At 40.2% G+C, this 15,742-nt stretch overlaps 1 pseudogene; it reads left to right on the top strand.

Annotated features, from left to right (window-relative positions):
- The window catches only part of LOC131382248 (small nuclear ribonucleoprotein F-like), a 30,730-nt pseudogene extending 20,449 nt beyond the window's left edge, over nucleotides 1–10,281 (top strand).
- Nucleotides 10,282–15,742: the final 5,461 nt, after the last annotated feature.

The raw sequence follows: 15,742 nt of genomic DNA on the forward strand, positions 1-15,742 counted from the left end.
CAAAAAAAAAAAAAAAAAAAAAAAAAAAAAAAAAATTCGTTGGATGTGGTGCATGCCTGTAATCCCAGCTACTTGGGAGGCTGAGGTCAGAAGATCACCTGATCCTGGGAGGTCGAGGCTGCAGTAAGCCATGATTGAACCACTGCACTCAGTCTGGGCACCCAGTGTGAGACCCTGTCTCCAAACAAACAATGATTTTAGAGAAGATACATGTTTTCTCTAATCAAATACAACTTTTCCTAATAACCACATGAAAATTTCAGATTTTCCCCATTCAAGTGTAGTCTGAAAATAGCCTTTTTTTTTTCTTGACATGAAAAAGCCCTCTGAATCCCTCAGCACACTCAGTTTCCGAGCTTTCTAGAATGAAATACATATGGGAAAATGTGGGTTACTTCACTTTAGAGAATTAAAGAACCTTATCCTGTGAAGGACACCTTTTTTTTGCTCCAAATCCTTATGCACTCTTGCGCACATATTTGAGGATATTGTCTCTTCTTCTTCTTAGGAGGAAGCCATATTTGGAGAACAGGTTGATGTTACAAAAGTAAACAGCACCACTTTTTACCAGGACTTTGGTGATGTTTTATGTTCTCTTTGTGGAGTTTTTGCTATATTGGAAGCCAGGTCTTGGGTTTGGAGTTGAAATTTTCTTTAGTAGAAAGAAAGTGGTTGGTTTTGGATAGTCTCAGCCATTCAAACAGTATTAATTACTGTTCCAGGATACCTAGCCAGCAGATGATTCTATTCCAGCATCGACTCCCCCTGCCCCAGCTGAATAGGCCAGTGGGAGCCTTGTATAATAATCACCAGGAAGGAGGGGCTCTGTGTTGCCATGCCTCTTTAGAGCTCTCTGAGAGAGTAGAAATCCCAAAGCAGCAGAAGGCCAGAATACAACTGACTTCTTGCTTCCCTAAATTTTGCTGCTTTTTAGATCTTGGAAGTATGTTGGGCACATCTAATCACATAAGGCAAAGAAAAAACCTTAGCACGTAAGAAGTGAGCAATGTAATGCTGCTGAGGCCTGTCAAAGAAATAGAGAAAAGGGGAGGTTGGGTGTGGGCTGAAGAGAAGAGGCAGGCCTGTGTGCACTGTGGGGAAAAGGGCAGTTCTTCTTCACTTTCTAGTAGCCAATAAAAGTATGCCTTGCCTTTGCACACAAGCTATGTTTTGTAGAAAATTGTGAGGAAAAATTAATGGGATTTTAAGATCCACTTAAAATCCTGGAGCTACCCAGGTACCCAGATTTGAGTGTCATGTTATCAGTTATGGGAGATCTTTGAATTCTAAACTTTTGACTACATCTCTCATTTTATAGATGATCATATAAGTCAAGTTGAGTCATTAACTTGCCCAAAGTTGAGAATTATTAAGATATTCCTGAAGCACATACAATATGGTTGAAAAGAGATCTGGGATCAGATCAGCTTGGAGTGGGCAGATTCATTTTGTTTTCAAATAGAGGATACTACCTTTCTCAGGCTACTTGTCAGAATTAAGTAGAATATGCACGTGAAAGGGCTTAGCACAGAGCTTGACACAAAAGTCCTTATGTTTATGATTTTTTTTTTTCTTTGTGATGGAGTTTCGCTTTCTCTTGTTGCCCAGACTGGAGTGCAATGGTGCCATCTTGTCTCACTGCAACCTCCATCTCCTGGGTTCAAGCGATTCTCAATCTGCTTCAGCCTCCCGAGTAGCTGGGATTACAGGCACCTGCAACCATGCCCAGCTAATTTTTTTTTTTTTTTTTTTTTTGTATTTTTAGTAGCGATGGGGTTTTACCATGTTAGCCAGGCTGGTCTGTAACTCCAGACCTCAGGTGATCCATCCGCCTTGGCCTTCCAAAGTGCTGGGATTACAGGTGTGAGCCACTGCGCCTGGCCATATGATTCTTATTTATAACCATGGGAGGTGCCCTCTTGGTCTCATGCTCATATTAAACTGAGATTAGGTTTGGGCTCCTGTCTGACTTTACCAATAACTAGGTATGAATTTTTTTTCCTGTTTTCTGTGAACTGAGGAGACCGGACTGTTGTGCAGATTCTGTGGTCCCTTTCGGATCTGAAGTTTCATGATTCTGAGCATGTGTGAATTGAACCTTTGAAGTAAAGAAGGAATAATTTTGTCAAGTAAAGACAGTCTTTTAAAATTCTGATTTCCCGTTGACTTCATCTCCTCCCCAGACTGCTGCGGTGAGAATGGTGACATGCTTGTGTGTAATCTTCAGACTTTATAGTTTCAGTCTTTGGGGTGAATGGCAAGCTCCCCACTGTGCAGTGCCATTGCTTTCGGACATTAGCCTGGGAACTCCAGACTTGGTGTCTCTACACGGAAATCTATCTTTGAAATCATTGTCACTAAGGAAGGGGGGGACAATTGTGCTGTCTTGGTCAAAGGAAAGAAAATCAGAAAGAATTTTTGGAAATATCTTTGGGATATTAAGACCATTTTTTCCTTTTTTTGGACCATTTTTTGTCCTGTGGGCTAATCCTTTTACGTTTTGATCTGCTAAGCCAGTCCTTTCCTCTGGCTTCATACTTCAGCTTTTAAGGGTGAAACAGAGCCCCAGACTCATTACCTCAATCCTCTAGGTAGTTGGATGTTAAATGAAAATGAATATTGCATTTGGATCCAGTAATTCTTTTTATATGGTGCCTTTTATACTGAGGAGCATTCCGGCTCCTGCTGGTTGCATGAATTCAGTGTTTTCCCAAGCATGGGAATCACATTAAATAATTTAGAATGCTGCCCCTTCTCCAATTCCTCCTTTTTTTTCCCTCTCCTTTTGTTAATTTGAGTAAGCAATTATTAGACCCTGGGTATTGTTCCTCTGCCTTTGCAGGTGACGGAGCTACCCAGGTACTTTGCAGCAACTAGAAGCAAACCTGGTCATTGTTTCTGAGGCACCTTCGTTGCTGTCATCAATTATGAACAGTTCTCTTAGGCGGTTAGTGGCCTAATTATGAAGATGAAAAATATTGTGGAGTATCGGGTACCGGAAGGAGTAGGTTGTAAGACAGCAATGTTGTGTTTTTACATGTCAGTGGATCCAGGGTATGCTAGTGAGCACAACTGTATATTATTTTTATTAAAAAGTTGTAGGATATTTAAATATCAGTAAAGAGGTAACTTTTTCCACCCCCTCCCAAGTAGTCCTAAAAGTATGGATAATCAACATTTAAACCTTCTTAATTCTACTGTGTTGAACAATCATAAGCTTGGAAAGATGGAGAGACAGAGTTATTTTTTCCTCACAGAGCCGCTTATTATCCCATTTTAAGTTCTGCTTTCAGGAACCAAGCCTAAATTGTATTCCTGATCAGGATACATGTATTTGCTGATTGGTAGACTTGGCTGGTGAAGGTCATAAAATAGTGTTTTCCTAAATACTGTGTTGTGTCTTGCTTATGTAATTGAAAAAGGAAAAAACTGTTTTATTCCTGTTCAGAAAAATGACAGAATTGCCAACCTAAGGAAGTCAAACCAGATAGACCAAAAATGACAGTAGACTGGCTTTAGGATTCATGGTATAGTTATTTTGAATCTGTATTTTTTTTTTCCTGAGATAGAGTCTCAGTCACCCAGGCTGGACACGATCGGGGCTCACTGCAACCCCTGCTTCCTGGGTTCATGTGATACTCCTGCCTCAGCCTCCTGAGTAGCTGGGGTTACAGGCAAGCACCACGACACCTGGCTATTTTATTTATTTATTTATTTATTTATTTATTTATTTGTAGAGATGGGGCTTTGCCGTGTTGGCCAGGCTGGTCTCGAACTCCTGACCTCAGGTGATCCACCCGCCTCGGCCTCCCAAAGTGCTGGGATTACAGGTGTGAGCCACCGTGCCCGGCTGAATCTGTGTGTTTTCAATAAAAGCATTTAATCCTTTAACGTTTTTAGAAAAGCTCATTTGACCCATATCCTCATAATCTATATAGTCATGAGAGGGAAGTTTTCTGGATTGTAATTTTCTTGTGCCTAGCATGGTGCCCAGCACGTTGTATGTACTTAAATGTTTAATGAAATGAAAGAAGAAACTATTGTCTGAGCAGATCAGCCTCTTGGTTGTTGGACTGCATTTACGTTGGGGAAAGGAATTAATTAATCCTGGTTTTGAAGTGACTGAATTAATTTTTTCCAAATCTACTTTGTACTTTTTTCTTCTTTTGGTGGTAAAATACGAAGTTTGCCATGTATCTATTTTGGTAATTTAAGTAATTAAGTGTACAGTTTAGTGGCATAAGTTACATTCATAATGTTATGCAGTAATCACTTTTTTTTTTTTTTGAGACGGAGTCCCGCCCAGGCTGGAGTGCAGTGGCGCGATCTCTACTCACTGCAAGTTCCACCTCCTGGGTTCCTGCCCTTCTCCTGCCTCAGCCTGTCGAGTAGCTGGGACTACAGGCACCCACCACCATGCCCAGCTAATTTTTTTGTATTTTTAGTAGAGACGGGGTTTCATCGTGTTAGCTAGGATGGTCTCAATCTCCTGACCTCGTGATCCGCCGGCCTCGGCCTCCCAAAGTGCTGAGATTACCGGCGTGAGCCACCGCGCCTGGCCGGTAATCACTATTTTTTAGGGTTTTTTTGTTTGTTTGTTTTGTTTTTTGTTTTTTTGAGATGGACTCTCGCTCTGTTGCCCATGCTGGAGTGCAGTGGCACTATCATGGCTCACTGAAGCCTCAACCTCCCAGGCTCAAGTAGTTCTCTCACCTCAGCCTCCCAAGCAGCTGAGACCACCAGTGCGTGCCAGCAAGCCCGGCTGATTTTTAAATTATGTATAGAGATGGGATTGCCCTATGTTGCCCAGGCCAGTCTCAAACTGGTAGACTGAAGCCATCCTCCCACCTCAGCCTCCCAGAGTGCTGGGATTACAGGCATGAGCCACCATGCCCGGCCTGTTAGGAGTTCTTTACGGATTCTGAATAATATTAAACCTTTATCAGATACATGATTTACAAATATTTTCTATTCTGTGGGTTGTCTTTTCACTTTTGATAGTGTCCTTTGATGCACAAAAAAGTTTTTAATGAGGCCCAATTTACCTAATTTTTTGTTTTGTTTGTCCTTTTAAAATACACTACTTTGTAAATACTGTCACTTACCTTTTGCTCCCTACAGTGTGCCCATTCTTTTTTCTGCCCTTGAAGGTCTTTATAAGCTACTGATGTGATTTTTGAGAAAGCAGGAGTCATGGTTTTTTTTTTGTCTGTTTCTCTTGCTCTAACGTGTTTAAGTTTGAAGCTGTTTTCTTTATTTATTATTCTTTGTCTTTATTTATTTATTTAGATTCAGATTCGGCAGGCGACACGGGATTTATTTTTTGCCATACAGGAATGAAAAGACATGATGATTTCGAAGATAGGGAAAAGTACATTTTGTTTGGTATTTTCTTTTTTTGTTGTTGTTTTTTTGAGGCGGAATCTTACTGTCACCCAGGCTGTAGTGCAATGGCATGATCTCAACTCACTGCAACCTCTGCCTCCCAGGATCAAGTGATTCTCCTGTCTCCGCCTCCTGAGTAGCTGGGGTTACAGGCACATGCCACCACGCCCAGCTAATTTTTTTATTTTTGGTAGAGATGGGGTTTCACCATTTTGGTCAGGCTGGTCTTGAATACCTGATCCACCTGTCTTGGCTTCCGAAAGTGCTGGGATTACAGGCATGCATGAGCCACCATGCCCAGCCTGTTTGGTATTTTCTTAGCCCCAAATCTCCATTAACCAGCATCATTTATGTTTTGGTGTTTAGTATTAAGTAGTTACAATAAAGACCCTGAGGCATGACTTCGAGTTTGGTATTGTGGGTGTTTTTTTTTGTTTGTTTGCTTTTGCCTTCTAATTCTTTGAAAATTAGTAATGCTTTATTCACCAGAATATTGTTTCCCCATGCCTTCCTCGTCCACCACACAAGCACAGGGTGGCAGGTGGTGATGAGAAACAGGCTGCCAAGATGGTCCCTAGATGACTAGGAGGGGCGTGATGTGTGCACAGGGTTTTTTTTTCTATTATCCTTTATAACATCAGAAAATGATGTCAAATGCTGACGAATGAGGAAATAGAAAAATCTAACATGTAAAAGCTGCTGGACTCCCACAGCTCTGACTTAGTAAAATTTGCCATTTGATACATATTTTTTTTTTTCTGATATCAGCTGAACTGCAAATGTATTTATCTAAATGTGAGTGATAAAAATGGTGATTAAAGGCAGGGGTGGATACTTAGAAAACTTTTATGTTCTGGTGCCTGTGATAAAAGAGAAAAAATTACAAACTCGTCTTTGCATTTGCCTGATTTTGCTATTTTCTTATAGCTAAATTCATTAATCTCTGTGTAACACCCCTACAGTGTGCTAGACTTGAAGGGTACAGTGATGAACAAAGCAGACAGTGTATCGTTGTTATTTTTTAAGTCTTCTAAGGAGCATGGCTTCACTTTAGTAAATTTTCAGTTTTGGGTGATTCTATATTTCTGGACAGATGTGTTTAATTGAGGGCCAATTCATCTGGTGTTCAGTTGAAGTTAACATTCCTTAATTGCCAGGAATAATGGTGAATACAGTAGTCACCCCCTTATCTAGTTTCGCTTTCTGCGGTTTCACTGAGGTCTGAAAATATTAAATGGAAAATTCCAGAAATAATTCACAAATTTTAAATTGTGCACCATTCTGAGTGGCGTGATGAAATCTTCACTATCCTGCTCTGTCCCCCTTTGTCTTGCCTGGGATGTGAGTCATTCCTTTGCCCAGCATACCCACACTGTATACACATTTAGTAGTCGTCTGGATTATCACATCATCATCATGGTGTCACAGTGCTTGTGTTCAAGTGACCCTTATTTTAATTTTATTATTTGTAATACTTTTAAATTTTAATCTTATGGCCAGGTGTAGTGGCTCATGTCTGTAATCCCAGCATTTTGGGAGGCCGAGGCTGGAGGATCGCTTAAGCCCAGGAGTTTGAGACCAGCCTAGGCAACCTGGGGGAAAACTTGTTTCTACAAAAATACAAATAAAAATTAGCCAGGTGTGGTGGCACATGCCTGTAGCCCCAGCTACTTGGGATCGCATGAACCTGGGAGTTTGAGGCATGAGGCAGCAGTGAGCCATGATCACTCCAGCCTGGGCAACAAAGTGAGACTCTCTCAGAAAAATTAATTTTACTTAATTACTTTTATTATTGTTATAATTGTTCCATTTTATTGTTGTTGTTGTTGTTGTAAACCAAATTGTAAAACCATTTTATTATTATATTTGTTGCAAACCAAAAAGTATCTGAGACAGGTCTCAATCTATTTGGAAGTTTATTTTACCAAGGTTAAGGGCATGCACCCAGGCCCAAGGTCTGTGCCTTTCTCCAAAGATGATTTTGAGGGCTTCAGTATTTAAAGGGGAAGAAATTTTAAGAAGGCGTGATAGATAAGAGGCAAATGGTTGCATTCTTTTGAGTCTTTGATCAGCTGTTCACATGTGGTGGGCGAGGGTGGGGGGCAGCGGAGGAATAGTCCCTTATGCATTCATCTAGCTCAGTGAATCTGCATTTTTACATAAGACAAAATCTACTTACAGGGCAGAGGAAGTGATCAGATTATGCATTTGTCTCAGGTAAGCAGAGGAATGACTTTGAGTTCTGTCCTTTGTCCCATACCTGTGAAGATAAGCTGTCAGTTCACGTTGTCAGGGTGAAATTCAGCAGAGTGGTTGTAGGATAAGGATCTTGAGGTCCACAAGGAATTTCCTATTGGGCAGATGGTAAGGGAGGTAGGTTTGCATAATGCCGTTCTTACCTTGACTTTTCTCTTTAACTTAGTGAGTTTGGGGTCCCCAAGTTTATTTTCCTTTTACATTGTTATTCATCTTTTACTGTGCCTAATTTATAAGTTAAACTTTACCATAGTTATGTGTGTATAGGAAAAAGCAATGTATTTAGATTTGGTACTACCTGCAGTTTCAGGCACCCACTGGGGAATTTCAGAACATATCCCTTGAAGATAAGGGAGGACTACTGTATGATTCATAGCACAGTTTCAGATTAATCATGTCCAATGCAGTCAGATGCTTGATGGTTATATGGGGCCTGGTTTGTGGGCAGATGACTGGTGGGAGGTTTTTTTTTGCCCATTTAGGATTCAAGATGGGTTTTAACCTTTTAAGTTACAATTAAGCACTTTGTGTCATACAGTATGTATACAGTAATGCTTTGAAATGGCTAATCATGAATGTATTAATGGTTTGTCTTGTATTGAAACCTGAAATGTAGATGAAAAAGTTGATAAACATAAGGCAATCAGTACTGATTGTCATTGTCATGTACCCCAGTACATTCTAAGTGGGGTAGATATAGTAATTCTTATATGTTGCTATTAACATCATTTCTGATTTTTGATTAGAAAAATATTTAGGTTAATGGCTTTCTTGTTGGTTTCAAATTTATGATAAAAGCTATACCTTTATGTCTTGAATCTGCTCACCAGTCTTTGCTTTGAGAGGTGGTTTTTGCTTAGGCTATGATAAGTTGTTTCATCTTTTCTAAAGAGGGATGAGGAAGCATTTACTTTGTGAAATTGGAAAACCGTGTGGTTGGCGTGGAAAGTAAGCATGTTATTAATAAACAGCTAGTCTTGTGCCCCATACTCTTGGATGGAAGGTAGAAATAACCTTGCCTCTATTGCTGAGATTTAAAAAATAAAAGCTAGGCTACTACCTGTGCCTTCCTTGTCCACAACACAGGCACAGGGTGGCAGGTAGTGATGAGAAACAGGCTGCCAAGATGGTCCCTGTGGAGGGGTGTGATGTGCGTCCAGTTGTCTGGACAGGGCAGCTGGAATCCTTCATTGTGTGGTTCATGCTTGTGTGTGTGTCTGAATGTGAGAGTGGGAGGAAGTTCAATGTTTTGGCTTTGGTGTGGGATTAATTTTTCTCTTCCATTGTTAATTTGGCATACCTGACTTTTTCATTCTGGTTTAAAGTATTAGAAATCTTAAGATTTGTGTGAATTAGAAGATTGGGATTTTTTTGAATTTCATTTGGCACTAGGGGAAATTCACTTTAGGTAAGAGCTACTTTTTGGGTTGGCTTTAGGTTCAAAGCAGTTTTTTCCTTTAGAGTTTCATTTTATTATGGAAACTTTCTTTTTTTTTTTGAGACGAAGTTTTACTCTGTCCCCCAGGCTGGAGTGCAGTGCCACCATCTCGGCTCACTGCAACCTCCACTTCCTAGGTTCAAGCAATTCTCCCGCCTCACCCTTCCGAGTAGCTGGGATTACAGGTGTGTGCCACCATGCCCCGCTAATTTTTGTAGTTTTTACTAGAGATGGGGTTTCGCCATGTTGGCCAGGCTGGTCTCGAACTCCTGACTTCAGGTAATCCGCCCGCCTCTGCCTCCCGAGTAGCTGGGATTATAGGCATGAGCCACTGCACCCAGCCTGAAATTTCCAAAGATATAAAAGTAAACTGAATAGTACAGTATAATGGGACCCCATGAACAAAAGTAATTTTTTTAACCTCAAAAGCAGGGTCAGTTTATTTAATCAGGCAAAAACTGAGCCTTAAAAGTCAGACTTTGCTAAACGAAAACAGTATTTTTTTCACTGTCCTGAATATAACATTAAGGAAATAGGATTTGGTCAGGTCTAGATAACATTTAATAACTTCAACTGTGTTAAAGACAAAAGTAATTTTTGATGTGACCATGGACTTGTCATGAAAAATACAAAGGTGAAAGGGATTCCATCCCCCTTCCTCTAAACAGAATGGAACATAAGCACAGGTTTAGGCTAATTCATAACCTGGATTTTTAAAGCTTTTACATACTTGGGTTTCATATTTATTCAGATGTCTTACTAAACCAGCTATCTAAATGAGTGTTTTTCTGTTTAAAAAAAAAAAAAAAAGGACATGTCCCCTTCCTCTTTGCCATCCCTTAATCACGGGGCTCCACTGGAATAGAGTTGGGCGGATAAAGAAGGAAACAGTGTTAGCAGCTCCAGTGAACTGGTACGAGGTAGAGGAGGGTTGAAGCCATTGATCACAGTGACGTTTCCAGAAGATTTAAGCTTTCCCATTGTCCCATCCTTCATTTGAACCCTCAGAATGTACAGCCAGAAGTCCAAGAGCAAGTGTCTCTGCGAAGGGTAAACCTTCCAGGCTGTGCTCCCTCAAAGGCGCCGCTGCACTTGAGGAGCAAGTGCTGTGGCTGCTGAAGTCAGGTGCTCTGGGAGCAGACAACGACTGCCTGGGTGTGTATCACCTGTGTCCTTTTGGCTCCCCTGGCCTTGTCTTCTGAGACTCTGTTGTTAATTTCTTCAGCTGTTTATGTCAGCTTTGACCAAAGCCCATTGCAAAGCTTAGAAGGGTAAGGAGGCAACAATATCCCTTTGAAGACTTATTTTGGCACAGATTTTGTGATTTGTGATAGTAACATTCCTCAGTAGCCACAAATTAAACAACATCGATCTAATTTTGGTATTAATTAGTTGTATAATTAAAATAGTAAAACCATCTGCATAGATTGAAGCTATAGTTTCAGGTTGTATTGTATGTGTGAAAAACCGACTCTTCATTGTGAATTTTGAGTAGACTTCCCAGTAGATTATTTATGTAAGCTGTGTCATCAGAAACATTCCAGAATGAATCATGTTTAATTGGGATCTAACAAATGTTACCACCTTTGTTCTGTTGAACAATATTTTTAAATCATTAAATCAACTTGGTTGATAAAAGGAAATTACAGTAATTTATTCATAACCCTTTCATCACAAGTGTTTTCACTTGCGTCCTTGTCATTATATACACAGATATTTGAAAATTTTGCACCTCAGGAATTGCTGGGCTGGGAGAAAAAGGATGGCAGCAATTTAATTCTGTATTTGTGCTAGAATAATCTTTTACAATCTCTTTGCTATAAAATCTTTTCCTGGCCAGTTCTGTTTCCCCCACTATAACGAAACATCGTGTCTTAATGTAAGATTATTTCTGGCTAGGGATTCTTGAAAGCTGTAAAGAAAACATACCTGCTGTCTTTACCAATAATGTGGAAAACTTCTTGGGAAATTCTAGCCCCTTTAATGTCAAGTCTATTTAATCTCATTACTATTAATAAGTTTAAATAGAAGAATTTCAAATTTCATTAAATGTTACAACAGTATGTCTAATTAGTTTTTTTCTTTCTTTGATTGGATTCCACAAAGTAGAATAAAGCTCTTCTCAGAAACCTGTTTGGACTTAGTGATTATTTTTCTCTAGATTGTTATTTTTTCTCTGGTTTGTCAAGAGTGAGTAAACTTTGAATGATTGAGAGTCTTTTATGACATAGGTCAAATCAGTTGAGCAGGACCAGAGTTGGGCTACCCTGGTCACATTAACCATATACCTTTACTGCGATTATTTCCATTGTTTTTTCATACACAGCTGTGTGACACAGCTTGCGTTTTGCATCAGTAAAGGAGTTAAATCTGTAGTTAATTTGTGTGGCATTCTCTAGGCTGAGCCAGGCTTTCTTAACCCTTTGGAAGATCCCATATGGAAGCATTAGGCATAATGAAAACTCAGGATATTTCTTTGCTTCTGAGTTGTTGGAAATGATTAGATAGAAACTCAATGTGTTGTTTTCTTTTCCCACCCCCACCCTTTAGAAAGGTATCTATGTACAGAATGGGAATATCATTGATGTCATGCAGTTTATTCTTTTCTATAAAGGTGATTATATTAAATAGTTCTGCTATAACATGGCATAAGCATTTCTGACAGTTACCACACTGGCCGGGCCCGGTGGCTCACACCTGTAATCCTAGCACTTTGGGAGGCCAAGGTGGGTGGATCACCTGAGGTCGGGAGTTCAAGACCAGCCTGGCCAACGTGGTGAAACCCCATCTCTACTAAAAATACAAAATTAGCCGGGCATGGTGGCGCATGCTTGTAATCCCAGCTACTTGGGAGGCTGAGGTGGGAGAATCGCTTGAACCCAGGAGGTGGAGGTTGCAGTGAGCTGAGATCGCACCATTGCACTCCGGCCTGGGCAACATGAGCAAAAGTCTGTTTAAAAAAAAAAAAAATTACCACACTATGCCAGATTGTTCAATAAAAGCCATAGAGATTATGAAAAAAATTGGGTTAGGTGTACAGCATTCAAAAACTGCATTAGTTACTCATCACCAAAAAAAAGAACCTAATGAAAACAGCACAGGTGTTCACATGTTAAGCAGTTAAGGAATACTGTAAATATGGCACTTAACTTTGAAAAAGTAAACCTGTGGTTTGCTCATAGAAGTGAGCATCAGCAGGGTTGCAGCTTGAGTTATTGTGAAGTGGTAGAAGGAGGGTTATCTGAAATGGCATTGAGAGTTCTAACATCAGATGTGTGTGGCACCCACTTGGTGAACTGAGTAGCTGGTAGATGCTTCAGGGGTGTGTGTGTGTGTATGTGTATGTGTCTGTCTGTCTGTCCAGCTGGGTGTAGTTTTCTGGGTTTTCCTCGTGGATGAAATTGTGCATATGCAAAGGCAGAGTTCAGGCTATGCTCATATTGTTCCCAGGTATATCAGTTGTGTTAGAGCAAACTTACCTTCCCTTTCCCATTCCTTTTCCCTTTCCCTTTCCCTTCTCAGCAGGGCCTGGCTGTGTCACCGAGGCTGGAGTGCAGTGGCATGATCACACCTCATTGCAGCGTTTACCTCCTGGGCCCAAGTGATCCTCCCACCTCACCCTCCCAAGTAGCTAGGACCAGTAGCTACTTTTTAAAAAATTTTTCGTGGGGACTAGGTCTCCCTGTGTTGCTTAGGCTGGTCTCAAATTCCTGGGCTCAAGTGACCTTCCCACCTCGCCCTCCCAGAGTGCTGGGGTTACATGTGTGAGCCACCATTCCCAGACTTTGATTTGCTTTTGATTTAGGAAGAGGAAGTTATAGTTTTCCCAAGTATAACTTTTGGAAGTTACGGTTTTCTCAACTATAACTTTTGGAAATTAAAGTTTTCCCAACTATAACTTTTGAAAGTTATAGTTGGGAAAAGAAAAATAGATGCGCAAATAGGTGGTAGGTAGGTGTGAAGCCTAGGTAAACCCATTCTTTTCCCATCTAGGCACGTCGCCTCTCTATACAGAAAGGGCACTTTGAAGTATGAGGAACATACTTTTTCTAACTTCTTTCTGGAAATGAATGGAAAATTAGGGTGTTAATAAAAAGTACTATGTATACATAAGCTGTCTGCTTTTCAAGGAAGAGTGGCTTAGACTTCTGCTAGCTTAGTTGATCAGGTCATCTCACTTCTGTTATTTTTTGTAAATCTAATGAGGTGGCTAATTATCGAAAGTGAGGTGTCCATCCTGTCACTTTGAGTTATTTTCCAGGTGCAGAGATTAATTTTGTTGTGCCTTTGTTCCCTTCATTAACTGTTTGTGGGTAGGCATTTGTGAGGTCACTTTCTGGGATTGGGGAACCTCCCCTGAGGCTATCCTTTATGCAAAGAGTTGTTCTTTATGCAAAGCTGCATACCTGCCCTGGAGTCAAACTGGCACCTTAACCTCATTTGCACTGCTCTCTAAACTTCTGGGGCCCAGCTAGTCACCTGAGCATAAGTGCACACTGCTGCCAGCAGGCTTTTGGAAAATGTCTTAAAAAGTGGTGGCGAAAGTAAGCTTGTTTCTTGATGATATGTAACCATGAATAGTGAAGATGTTTATACTCAGAATTCCTAGACTCCTAGAAATCAGATGTAGAGAGCTTCCTTAGTCATCTAGCTTAGGGCCTTTAGAAACAGCAAGGTAGACATACTGTGTTGTTTAAGACAAAGAGAATTAGCCTGCACCTTGGAGAGAGAAACTGCAATGAGCTGTGGAGCCTAATAATTCTTAGCTCTTGTCCCCGCTCTGCAACTTAACTGGTTTGGTGACTTTGGGCCAGTTACTGGACCATTCTGTTCGAACTTCAGTTTCTTCATGGGAATTGATATTAGTTTCTACCTGATAGTGAAGAACTTAGCAAAGTCCCTGCGGTGGCAAGCATATCCAGTCAATGTTACTGCTACTGTGATTGATATTCTGCCTATTGGGAGATTATAATCTCAGATGTATTTTCAAGGTGAATTCACAAACACAGTCATACGTCGCATAAGGATAGGGATACATCCTGAGAAATGCGTTGTTAAGCAATTTTGTCATTGTGGCAACGTCATGGAGTGTACTTACGCCAACCTAGATGGTATAGCCTATTACACCCCTTGGCTGTATGGTATAGCCTATTATTTGTAGGCTACAAATCTGTACAGCATGGTACTATACTGAATACTGTAGGTAAGTAAATGTGTAGCTAAATATATCTAAACAGAAAAGGTATAGTAAAAATACAGTATTATAATCTTAGAGGATCACCATGGATATGCAGCTAGTCGACTGAAACGTCATTATGCAGCGCATGACTGTAAGATACAACAGGATCTGAAGAATTGCAACATTTTGGATAATTTTTTTAGTATGTGTGTAATTTTTCAAAAACATAATTGAACTTACATTATATGTACAGTTTTATATACTAACTAAAAATGTTAAATGTAGTTTAGAGGCAATGTGACAGGTTTTCAGTGGAAAGGATACTCAAAATTATTGGGCTTACCTCTGTATTTTACAGGTGGGAAAACAGAATCATGGAAAGGTTTAAAGGATATACTCAGCCTCTTAGGCAATGCCAGCATTACAACTGAGTCCCAGTCTAGTTGTTATTCCAAGGATTTTCACCAGTTTACATCAGGAATTCTCATAAAGTTGGCATTGGATGATGATATGGTGATACCAAGATATTTTCTATTGTTTTTGTTTTGTTTTGTTTTTTGAGACAGGGTCTCGCTTTGTCACCCAGGCTGGAATGCAGTGATGCGATCATAGCTCACTGCGGCCTTGGCTTCCTGGGCTCAAGCGATCCTCCTGCCCCAGCCTCCTGAGTAGTTGGGACTACAGGCACGCGCCACCATGCCTGGCTACTTTTTTTTTTCTTTTGTAGAGACAGGCTCTCACTTTGTTGCCCAGGCTGGGATATTTTCTTTTGGATGGGAGTGAAAGGCTTATGTATAAATAGAAACAGCACACTCAACATACCTATTGTTTTTATAAGGCACACTACAGTGAATACATTAAAAAAAAAACAGTAGCTGAGAATACTCTGAAGATAGTGAGAAAGCATAATTATAGGGGACATAGTTTTTAAATGGTTGAATTACTGTCTGAGGCCTCTTTACAGACATGGGGTAAGTGGGATGCCAAGGTGTGTTGTTGCCAGGAGAATCAGGTTATATGTACCTTTGGGTGGCAGCAAGGATAAATCACGTACAAAGGGCATTCATTCATTGTAGCTTCATAATCACAGTGTGATAAAATCAGTCATTTGGGGATCATTACAGGTCAGTCACTGCCTAGGGTTTTGTTTTTTCCCCAGTATCTTTAATTTATTTTGGATTATAAAAATAAGACATTCAGTGTATAAAATTTGGGAAATACAGTGAAGCATAAGGAAAATAAAGACAGTCTAAAACCTCATAACCCAAAGATAACACACTGTTAACATTTTGGTGCTTTTTCTTCTGGATCTTTTTTTAGGGGAGTATGTGTAATTTTTCAAAAACATAATTGAGCTTACATTGTATGTACAGATTATATACTAACTAAAAATGTTAAGAGTGTTGTCTAGAGGCAAAGTGACTGTCAGGTTTTCAGTCCTGTAAGAAAATGTGGACTCTACCATATACTGCAGAAGAACATGT

Source organism: Hylobates moloch, unplaced genomic scaffold (genome assembly GCF_009828535.3).
Source record: "Hylobates moloch isolate HMO894 unplaced genomic scaffold, HMol_V3 SCAFFOLD_21, whole genome shotgun sequence".
Classification (NCBI taxonomy): Eukaryota; Metazoa; Chordata; class Mammalia; order Primates; family Hylobatidae; genus Hylobates; species Hylobates moloch.